Source organism: Salmo salar, unplaced genomic scaffold (genome assembly GCF_905237065.1).
Source record: "Salmo salar unplaced genomic scaffold, Ssal_v3.1, whole genome shotgun sequence".
NCBI lineage: Eukaryota > Metazoa > Chordata > Actinopteri > Salmoniformes > Salmonidae > Salmo > Salmo salar.
The window spans coordinates 5,001-16,305 of record NW_025549204.1 but is presented as its reverse complement, the minus strand read 5'-3'; the positions used below and the strand labels follow the sequence as shown (position 1 = coordinate 16,305).

Here is an 11,305-nt window from a genome sequence, read left to right as displayed (position 1 = left end):
ATATAGACAGTCTTCTCAGGCTCACATACGCTAGACAAGAAACAATCTCCCACAAATGACAAACACACCCTAATATATGGGACTCTCAATCAAAGGCAAAGAGAAAACACCTGCCTTCAATTGAGAGTCCCAACCCCAATTAATCAACCATAGAAACACACTCACTAGACTCCACATAGAAATATATAAACATAGACCATAAACCAAAAACCCGGAAATACTAAATCAAACGCCCTTTTACCAAAACACCACCCCGAACCACATAAAACAAATACCCTCTGCCACGTCCTGACCAAACTACAATGACAATTAACCCTTATACTGGCCAGGACATGACAGCAAGATGCAGTAGATGGTATAGAGTACAGTATATACATATGAGATGAGTAATGTAGGGTATGAAAACATATAAAGAGGCATTGTTGAAAGTGGCTAGTGCTAAATTACATCAAGATGGCAAGATGCAGTAGATGGTATAGCGTACAGTATATACATATGAGATGAGTAATGTAGGGTAAGTAAACATTATATAATATAAAGTGGCTAGTGATGAATTGAATACATCAATTTTTTATTATTAAAGTGGCTTGAGTTGAGTCAGTATGTTGGTAACAGCCACACACACAGACCTCACTTCCCTCTGGAGAGCCTTACGGTTATGGGCGGAGCAGCTGCCGGACCATTTCAGTTTGTCCGTGATGTGTACGCCTAGGAACTTAAAACTCTCCACCCTCTCCACTACTGTCCCATCAATGTAGATAGGGGGCTGCTCCCTCTGCTGTTTCCTGAAGTCCACGATCATCTCCTTGTTGACATTAAGTGCGAGGTTATTTTCCTGACACCACACTCCGAGGGCCCTCACCTCCTCCCTGTAGGCCGTCTTGTCGTTGTTGATAATCAAGCCTACCACTGTAGTGTCGTCTGCAAACTTGATGATTGAGTTGGAGGCGTGCATGGCCACGCAGTCGTGGGTGAACAGGGAGTACAGGAGAGGGCTGAGAACGCACCCTTGTGGTGCCCCAGTGTTGAGGGTCAGCGGGGTGGAGATGTTGTTACATACCTTCACCACCTGGGGGCGGCCCGTCAGGAAGTCCAGGACCCAGTTGCACAGGGCGGGTCGAGACCCAGGGTCTCGAGCTTAATGACGAGTTTGTAGGGTACTATGGTGTTAAATGCTGAGCTGCAATCAATGAACAGCATTCTTACATAGGTATTCCTCTTGTCCAGATGGGTTAGGGCAGTGTGCAGTGTGATGGCGATTGCGTCGTCTGTGGACCTATTGGGTCGGTAAGCAAATTGGAGTGGGTCTAGGGTGACAGGTGATATGGTCCTTGACTAGTCTCTCAAAGCACTTCATGATGACAGAAGTGAGTGCTACAGGGCAGTAGTCATTTAGCTCAGTTACCTTAGCTTTCTTGGGAACAGGAATAATGGTGGCCCTCTTGAAGCATGTGGGGACAGCAGACTGGGATAGGGAGAGATTGAATATGTCCGTAAACACACCAGCCAGCTGGTCTGCGCATGCTCTGAGGACGTGGCCGGGAATGCCGTCTGGGCCTGCAGCCTTGCGAGGGTTAACACGTTTAAATGTTTTACTCACGTTGGCTACGATGAAGGAGAGCCCGCAGTTTTTGGTAGCGGGCCGTGTCAGTGGCGCTGTGTTGTCCTCAAGGTGAGTAAAAAAGCTGTTTAGTCTGTCTGGGAGCAAGGCATCGTGATCAGCGACGGGGCTGGTTTTTCTTTTGTAGTCCGTGATTGACTGTAGACCCTGCCACATACCTCTCGTGTCTGAGCCGTTGAATGAGGCTATAAGGAGTACCAGTACTGAGTCAATGTGCAGGGGTACCAGGTAGTTGAGGTAATAATGAGACTATAAGGAGTACCAGTACTGAGTCAATGTGCAGGGGTACCAGGTAGTTGACGTAATAATGAGACTATAAGGAGTACCAGTACTGAGTCAATGTGCAGGGGTACCAGGTAGTTGAGGTAATAATGAGACTATAAGGAGTACCAGTACTGAGTCAATGTGCAGGGGTACCAGGTAGTTGAGGTAATAATGAGACTATAAGGAGTACAGGTACTGAGTCAATGTGCAGGGGTACCAGGTAGTTGAGGTAATAATGAGACTATAATTGAGGTAATATGTACATGTAGGTAGTGGCAAAAGTGACTAGGCAATCAGGATAGAGATTTCATTTCCTTGTCCAGGGAGTGCAAACACACACACTTTCACACACACACACACACAGGGAGGGAACGTTGTGTTTGTTTAATATTGTTTTAGGACTATGAAAATGGACAGAAGGATTAGCCTACGGATTATGAAAACAACAAAAAGGAATGTGAAAATGGGAGAGGAGAAATGACTAGAGACAGTGGTGTTTAACTCACTGACCATGACCCATGAGTTCTTCTTACCTTTGTTCAGTAGAAAAGTCTCCCTCTCTAAAGTATATAAGAGGATCCATAGACTGGTCACTCTTCATGGACACACAGCTGGGAACAGGGGAGGCTGGTCTCTCCTGCTTGATTGGTCTTCAACACAACAGAGACAAACATTACATCTCTCATCTACTCTGATCTCAGATGGGAAACATAAGAAGAGTTTCATTCCAAAACGCAACATATCACTTTACAGAAATGTTGGTAAATGAGCTTTTATTGTTTAAAGAAATTATGAAAGAGATTGGTGTGTTTTTCACTATCTAATTATGACATGGTGTTGTTCAATGACAGACATGAATTTGTTTATAAACTATCACATGACGGTTTCATTTTAGAGAGTCAAATGTTTTCTTTGCTCAATGCTATATATCTGCCTCACTCTCAGAGAAATCAGTAGTACTGCTAGGTTTTACATAGTAATAATATATATCTGCCTCACTCTCAGAGAAATCAGTAGTACTGCTAGGTTTAATACAGTAATAATATATATCTGCCTCACTCTCAGAGAAATCAGTAGTACTGCTAGGTTTTACATAGTAATAATATATATCTGCCTCACTCTCAGAGAAATCAGTAGTACTGCTAGGTTTTACACAGTAATAATATATATCTGCCTCACTCTCAGAGAAATCAGTAGTACTGCTAGGTTTTATACAGTAATAATATATATCTGCCTCACTCTCAGAGAAATCAGTAGTACTGCTAGGTTTTACACAGTAATAATATATATCTGCCTCACTCTCAGAGAAATCAGTAGTACTGCTAGGTTTTATACAGTAATAATATATATCTGCCTCACTCTCAGAGAAATCAGTAGTACTGCTAGGTTTTATACAGTAATAATATATATCTGCCTCACTCTCAGAGAAATCAGTAGTACTGTGAGGTTTTATACAGTAATAATATATATCTGCCTCTCAGAGAAATCAGTAGTACTGCTAGGTTTAACACAGTAATAATATATATCTGCCTCTCTCTCAGAGAAATCAGTAGTACTGCTAGGTTTTATACAGTAATAATATATATCTGCCTCACTCTCAGAGAAATCAGTAGTACTGCTAGGTTTAACACAGTCAAATGTAACCGCCCGGCACGATTCGGTCTTATTTTAGAAACATTTTCAAATGTGTTTTTTACACTGGATAAAAGTAGAGACTCAGGGCTAGAAAATGGTATATCAGACACTACAGTTGAGGAACAATGGGAAAGTCATTCTTCTTTGAACGTTGATGAACTTGTAACCTCACTTTTGAGAAAATGGCCTTTGAATGTTTTGGTACCTACTGGAGAGCTCTTCTTTGTCTACAGGGCTGTTACTTTGGCTGATAATGTCTCCCATCTAATAAATAGTTTTTCATATATATAATTAACTAAATATATTATGTTTTTGGTTTCGTCAGTTTCATTGTTTATTATGCAATAAATTGTTATTTTATGGTTGTAAGTTGTAAAATTAACTAGAAAATATTCAATTTTGCAATTCTGAGAAATTACTACTTTAGTAAGGAATTACACATTATTCAATATTACTGCAGTTTCTAAATCATTTCATTAGATGGCAGCATAACACCACGAATGACTTATCAGAAGATTAGTTTAGTTTTCTCCCTGGATACACCACCACTCCCCCTCACAGGAGAACTCCGGTGTGAGATTCTTTCTGTCCCTTTCCACACTGCTAACGCAAGAGGAAGGACTGAAAAAGCATTTAACAGATTACTGTTTAGTAATATAATGATGATTCATGTTTATTATTACCTGTTTTTATGCTCATGTTTGAAATTATACTTCATTAATATAACGATTATCAATAAGCCTGAACATTAATTCCGTCACCTCTAGTTGAGAAAAATGTATTTTCCCAGTACATTCATTGTCAAATTCATCAACCAGCATCAACCCGCGATGCCTTCTCGCGCATGAAGTTAGCTCAAGGAGATATATAGCTAACTAAAGTAATGAGTGACCATTTTAGAAAATCATGGGACATATAGTCTGTGGTTGCATGTTATTTTATGTCAATCATATTGCTGCTTGTAGCCTATAACTGATGCTTCGTGGTCTTATGCTGCCATCTATTGGAAATATTTACCAATTAAAAGTCAGTCATTCATAGACAGACATTAGTGAGACACCTGAGAAGAAAAAAAACATTGTTAATTCCTTAGATTAGTCTCAAACCTGCCCTGTCTATCCCACGCCAATTGCTGGACATTCACAAAGAGGTTACTAGGTCTCCCAGTTCAAACCACATTTGAAAAATAAAAACACATGTGGCTTGTTGTGTGCCTTGCAATAATAAATATTAGAAAAAAACTAATAACAAAATAAAAACAGCAAAAGGCTTAGACAGGTTTGATTAACAAAATAATCAACATGCTGTTTGGTACTATACTTGTATTTACTAACATAATATTATTACTAAAATAGTTTCTAAAAGTGTTCTAGGCTACCCTACCCTAGAATTAGGGTTAGGGGTTAAGGCTAAAATAGGTAATACACAGGATTAGGGGTTAAGGCTAAAATAGGTAATACGTAGGGTTAGAATTTCTGTACAGCACTTTGTGACATCTGCTGATGTAAAAAGGGCTTCATAAATACATTAGATTGATTGTTAGGTTTAAGGGTTTTAAGGCTAAAAACGTTATGGGTTTATAGCTCTCTAGCTCCTCCCTGTGGTCTTCTGTGGGTACTACATAACTCATTCACCACACTTGCAAGGCTCAACTGCGTCAGATCTACAAATCAATGAGCTAGACCTATCCATTTGGGTTGTAACTCAGTGAACCTGTGCAGCATTTGCTCAATTCAATTCCTACAAACGAAGATTTCGATGCATATCAAATTACCCAGTAGCCATTCAGAAACAATAACTCCTCAAAAAAGTGTTATATCTTAATTACATTTTTTATTATGTCTGTATAAATCGGCCACATCTTGAAAAAGAGGGCAGGGACATGTGTTCTGTTTAGGTTGTATACATTTTTCTGAAAACAAAATTGGTTAACTATGACCAGAAAATGCTTAACGTTTGATCGGTTTGCGCCAGCCATCACTAGTACTGTGGGTCACCACAACGTGTACCCAGGTGAAGTGTGCACCAAGTAGCTGTGATAATATTAGTAATAATACTAATAATAATACTTGAGGTCAGCCTACAATGTTAACGCAGGCAGGTCTCATTGATAACAATAGCGAAGCTGGCATTGTGACGCAGAACAATGGGCAATGGTATAGAACGTTCAGAATGTCAGGTGGTGCCACAGTGCTCAATTAAACTAATAGGAGCTGGAAGGGTGAAAAATGACCTAAAATAAGGCCTGTTTTTTCGCTATAACTTCATAACTAGGGACATAAGGTAATATTATGAAACTGAGCTCCATGGCGGATGCAATGAACTAGTTTTATCAGAAAAAAAAACATTGTTAAAAATGGAATGTGTCCAGACTACTTGAGGCGTCACAATTTTTTTTTTAAACTTCGGTCATTGGACACAGAGGGGTTAAACACTAAAGTTACCGTCCATCTAGTGAAAAGAGGAGAACCGGACAGAGGTAGCCAGCATCCGTCAACGAGAGAGACGGAAGCCTTCCATGGGATTTAACTGGTGGATGAAACAACCAGGGAGCTCCATCGGTCCACAAGTAATGCGGGCAGCTAGTGATGATGTAGTGGTAGCTAGGAAAAATGAGGATGCTGCTGGTAGAGTAGCTAGCTTACCTAGCTGTACTGACTAGCTTGGCTAGCTAGCAGGTCGTTCGTCTGTCCCTCGTCTCGAGGATGAGGACGAATCCAGTGAACCACAAAATGAAACAAGGATAGAGAGTGAAAAGGATCTGGCTACACTCATACTGTCCCTGACCGTAAAGCAAAAAGCTAATTGAACAATAAACTTTGGCGTCTCAACAATGTAGCGAACTCCGTCGTTATTCCCCAAGATCACCTCAGCCCACTCTGCACGTAACCTGACAATATCCTTGGTGCCACACCGTACGTGGACGCGGGCAGTTCCAGAACGCAGACATGAGCAGTGCAACACAATCAACTAAACCCAGTCTTTACAGTGGGTTACATTAGTAATATTGTGTCCCATCTACTGGCAGATATTTAGGACCTCAGCAGGTATCTGGATAATAGCCTCATGAGCTGTCCTAACCAGTTAAGAGGTACCAGCAGGTATCTGGATAATAGCCTCATGAGCTGTCCTAACCAGTTAAGAGGAACCAGCAGGTATCTGGATAATAACCTCATGAGCTGTCCTAACCAGTTAAGAGGTACCAGCAGGTATCTGGATAATAGAAACATGAGCTGTCCTAACCAGTTAAGAGGTACCAGCAGGTATCTGTATAATAGCCTCATGAGCTGTCCTAACCAGTTAAGAGGTACCAGCAGGTATCTGAATAATAGAAACATGCAGCCAGTCAGTGGTTCCTGTGCCACATGTAATTGCTTTGGAGCAGTGGCAACCTGTTATTCAAGGCAGATTTTTTAATTTTTTTAAATTTATTTCACCTTTGTTTAACCAGGTAGGCTAGTTGAGAACAAGTTCTCATTTACAACTGAGACCTGGCCAAGAAAAAAGGCAAAGCAGTGTGACACAGACAACAACACAGATTTACACATGGAATAAACAAACATACAGTCAATAATACAGCATAAAAAGTATATATACAGTGTGTGCAAATGAGGTAAGATAAAGGAGGTAAGGCAATAAATAGACCATGGTGACGAAGTAATTATAATATACCAAATAAACACTGGAGTAATTGATGTGCAGAAGATGAATGTGCAAGTAGAGATTTACAGTGAGGGAAAAAAGTATTTGATCTCCTGCTGATTTTGTACGTTTGCCCAATGGCAAAGAAATTATCAGTCTATAATTTTAATGGAAGGTTTATTTGAACAGTGAGAGACAGAATAACAACAAAAAATCCAGAAAAACGCATGTCAAAAATGTTGTATATTGATTTGCATTTTAATGAGGGAAATAAGTATTTGACCCCTCTGCAAAGCATGACTTAGTACTTGGTGGCAAAACCCTTGTTGGCAATCACAGAGGTCAGACGTTTCTTGTAGTTGGCCACCAGGTTTGCACACACATCTCAGGAGGGATTTTGTCCCACTCCTCTTTGCAGATCTTCTCCAAGTCATTAAGGTTTGACGTTTGGCAACTCGAACTTTCAGCTCCATCCACAGATTTTATATGGGATTAAGGTCTGGAGACTGGCTAGGCCACTCCAGGACCTTAATGTGCTTCTTCTTGTGCCACTCCTTTGTTGCCTTGGCCATGTGTTTTGGGTCATTGTCATGCTGGAATACCCATCCACAACCCATTTTCAATGCCCTGGCTGAGGGAAGGAGGTTCTTACCCAAGATTTGACGGTACACGGCCCCGTCCATCGTCCCTTTGATGCGGTGAAGTTGTCCTGTCCCCTTAGCAGAAAAACACCCCCAAAGCATAATGTTTCCACCTTCATGTTTGACGGTGGGGATGGTGTTCTTGGGGTCATAAGCAGCATTCCTCCTCCTCCAAACACGGCGAGTTGAGTTGATGCCAAAGAGCTCCATTTTGGTCTCATCTGACCACAACACTTTCACCCAGTTGTCCTCTGAATCATTCAGATGTTCATTGGCAAACTTCAGACGGGCATGTATAGGTGCTTTCTTGAGCAGGGGGACCTTGCGGGCCCTGCAGGATTTCAGTCCTTCACGGTGTAGTGTGTTACCAATTGATTTCTTGGTGACTATGGTCCCAGCTGCCTTGAGATCATTGACAAGATCCTCCCATGTAGTTCTGGGCTGATTCCTCACCGTTCTCATGATCATTGCAACTCCACGAGGTGAGATCTTGCATGGAGCCCCAGGCCGAGGGATATTGACAGTTCTTTTGTGTTTCTTCCATTTACGAATAATCGCACCAACTGTTGTCACCTTCTCACCAAGCTGCTTGGCGATGGTCTTGTAGCCCATTCCAGTCTTGTGTAGGTCTACAATCTTGTCCCTGACATCCTTGGAGAGCTCTTTGGTCTTGGCCATGGTGGAGAGTTTGGAATCTGATTGATTGATTGCTTCTGTGGACAGGTGTCTTTATACAGGTAACAAACTGAGATTAGGAGCACTCCCTTTAAGAGTGTGCTCCTAATCTCAGCTCGTTACCTGTATAAAAGACACCTGGGAGCCAGAAATCTTTCTGATTGAGACGGGGTCAAATACTTATTTCTCTCATTAATATGCAAATCAATTTATAACATTTTTGACATGCGTTTTTCTGGATTTTTTTGTTGTTATATAAAAGATGACTGCTATGGTGTGTGGGCATCCACACCCCTCCCAAAATGGCTGCTGTGCCATTTCTTCCCCATGCATTACTTGACTGTTCAAATAAACCTACCATTAAAATGATAGACTGATCATCTCTTTGTCAGTGGGCAAATGTACAAAATCAGCAGGGGATCAAATACTGTTTTCCCTCACTGTATGGAGTGTGCCACTCTCCTTATTTTTATAGCTTATAGTTTATTAGCCATTAGTCAGAACTTCCACATAAAAAAATAAAAATCTTTGGGTGTGCGCCAGCTCATGTGTTTTATTGGAAATACTATTGGAACCATTTCCCTGTTTGACCGCTAGGTGTTATGGGTATTATGACACCTCCACTGTGGGGCTCTATAAAACTATTGGATCCATTTCCCTGTTTGACCGCTAGGTGTTATGGGTATTAGGACACCTCCACTGTGGGGCTCTATCAAACTATTGGAACCATTTCCCTGTTTGACCGCTAGGTGTTATGGGTATTAGGACACCTCCACTGTGGGGCTCTATCAAACTATTGGAACCATTTCCCTGTTTGACCACAAGGTGTTATGGGTATTATGACACCTCCACTGTGGGGCTCTATAAAACTATTGGAACCATTTCCCTGTTTGACTGCTAGGTATTATGGGTATTATAACACCTCCACTGTGGGGCTCTATAAAACTATTGGAACCATTTCCCTGTTTGACCGCTAGGTGTTATGGGTATTATAACACCTCCACTGTGGGGCTCTATAAAACTATTGGAACCATTTCCCTGTTTGACCACTAGGTGTTATGGGTATTATGACACCTCCACTGTGGGGCTCTATAAAACTATTGGAACCATTTCCCTGTTTGACCGCTAGGTGTTATGGGTATTATAACACCTCCACTGTGGGGCTCTATAAAACTATTGGAACCATTTCCCTGTTTGACCGCTAGGTGTTATGGGTATTATAACACCTCCACTGTGGGGGCTCTATAAAACTATTGGAACCATTTCCCTGTTTGACCACAAGGTGTTATGGGTACTATGACACCTCCACTGTGGGGCTCTATAAAACTATTGGAACCATTTCCCTGTTTGACCGCTAGGTGTTATGGGTATTATGACACCTCCACTGCGGGGCTCTATAAAACTATTGGATCCATTTCCCTGTTTGACCACTAGGTGTTATGGGTATTATGACACCTCCACTGTGGGGCTCTATAAAACTATTGGAACCATTTCCCTGTTTGACCGCTAGGTGTTATGGGTATTATAACACCTCCACTGTGGGGCTCTATAAAACTATTGGAACCATTTCCCTGTTTGACCGCTAGGTGTTATGGGTATTATAACACCTCCACTGTGGGGCTCTATAAAACTATTGGAACCATTTCCCTGTTTGACCACAAGGTGTTATGGGTACTATGACACCTCCACTGTGGGGCTCTATAAAACTATTGGAACCATTTCCCTGTTTGACCGCTAGGTGTTATGGGTATTATGACACCTCCACTGCGGGGCTCTATAAAACTATTGGATCCATTTCCCTGTTTGACCACTAGGTGTTATGGGTATTATGACACCTCCACTGTGGGGCTCTATAAAACTATTGGAACCATTTCCCTGTTTGACCGCTAGGTGTTATGGGTATTATGACACCTCCACTGTGAGGCTCTATAACACAAATGAAATGTGAGAATCTGGTGAATGCAGAATCTAGAGAATGCAACAATATTTGTTTCATCTTGCTGTGATGTTCTCAGTAAAATGTCATAAGCTAAAATCTATGAATTTAAAATCTTAGAACAGTAATATTTTACACACTCATAAGCCTCCATTTCTGATGAAAAAACACAAATGTGAAAAAATGGTGGATATAGCATTTTGTGTATAAACTCTTCATAAATTCTTTAAAAAATTGTCATCTCACCTCTTAGATTTGGTGCCATGTTCCCCAGAGACACTCCTTTTCGAGGCAGGGCCCCCCTCCTCTCTCTCCCCAGAGAGACTCATTTTAGAGACAGGACCCCTGTAAACAGAGATCCAGCATGTTGGTTGTGGTTAACACAGTGACAACTAAACAGAGATCCAGCATGTTGGTTGTGGTTAACTCAGTGACAACTAAACAGAGATCCAGCATGTTGGTTGTGGTTAACACAGTGACAACTAAACAGAGATCCAGCATGTTGGTTGTGGTCAACACAGTGACAACTAAACAGAGATCCAGCATGTTGGTTGTGGTTAACAGTGACAACTAAACAGAGATCCAGCATGTTGGTTGTGGTTAACACAGTAACAACTAAACAGAGATCCAGCATGTTGGTTGTGGTTAACACAGTAACAACTAAACAGAGATCCAGCATGTTGGTTGTGGTCAACACAGTGACAACTAAACAGAGATCCAGCATGTTGGTTGTGGTTAACACAGTGACAACTAAACAGAGATCCAGCATGTTGGTTGTGATTAACACAGTGACAACTAAACAGAGATCCAGCATGTTGGTTGTGGTTAACAGTGACAACTAAACAGAGATCCAGCATGTTGGTTGTGGTTAACACAGTAACAACTAAACAG

General features: G+C 41.4%; 1 long non-coding RNA gene across 1 annotated transcript in view; it reads right to left on the bottom strand.

The window, feature by feature from the left end:
- Nucleotides 1-1,429: 1,429 nt before the first annotated feature.
- LOC123735938 (uncharacterized) overlaps nt 1,430-11,305 on the bottom strand; it is a 12,254-nt gene continuing 2,378 nt past the window's right edge. The window contains exons 2-3 of the long non-coding RNA XR_006765830.1: nt 10,661-10,759; nt 1,430-2,535 (exon numbers count right to left, since the gene is read on the bottom strand). This is a non-coding gene — a long non-coding RNA (uncharacterized lncRNA). The remainder of the gene's footprint in view (nt 2,536-10,660; nt 10,760-11,305) is intronic.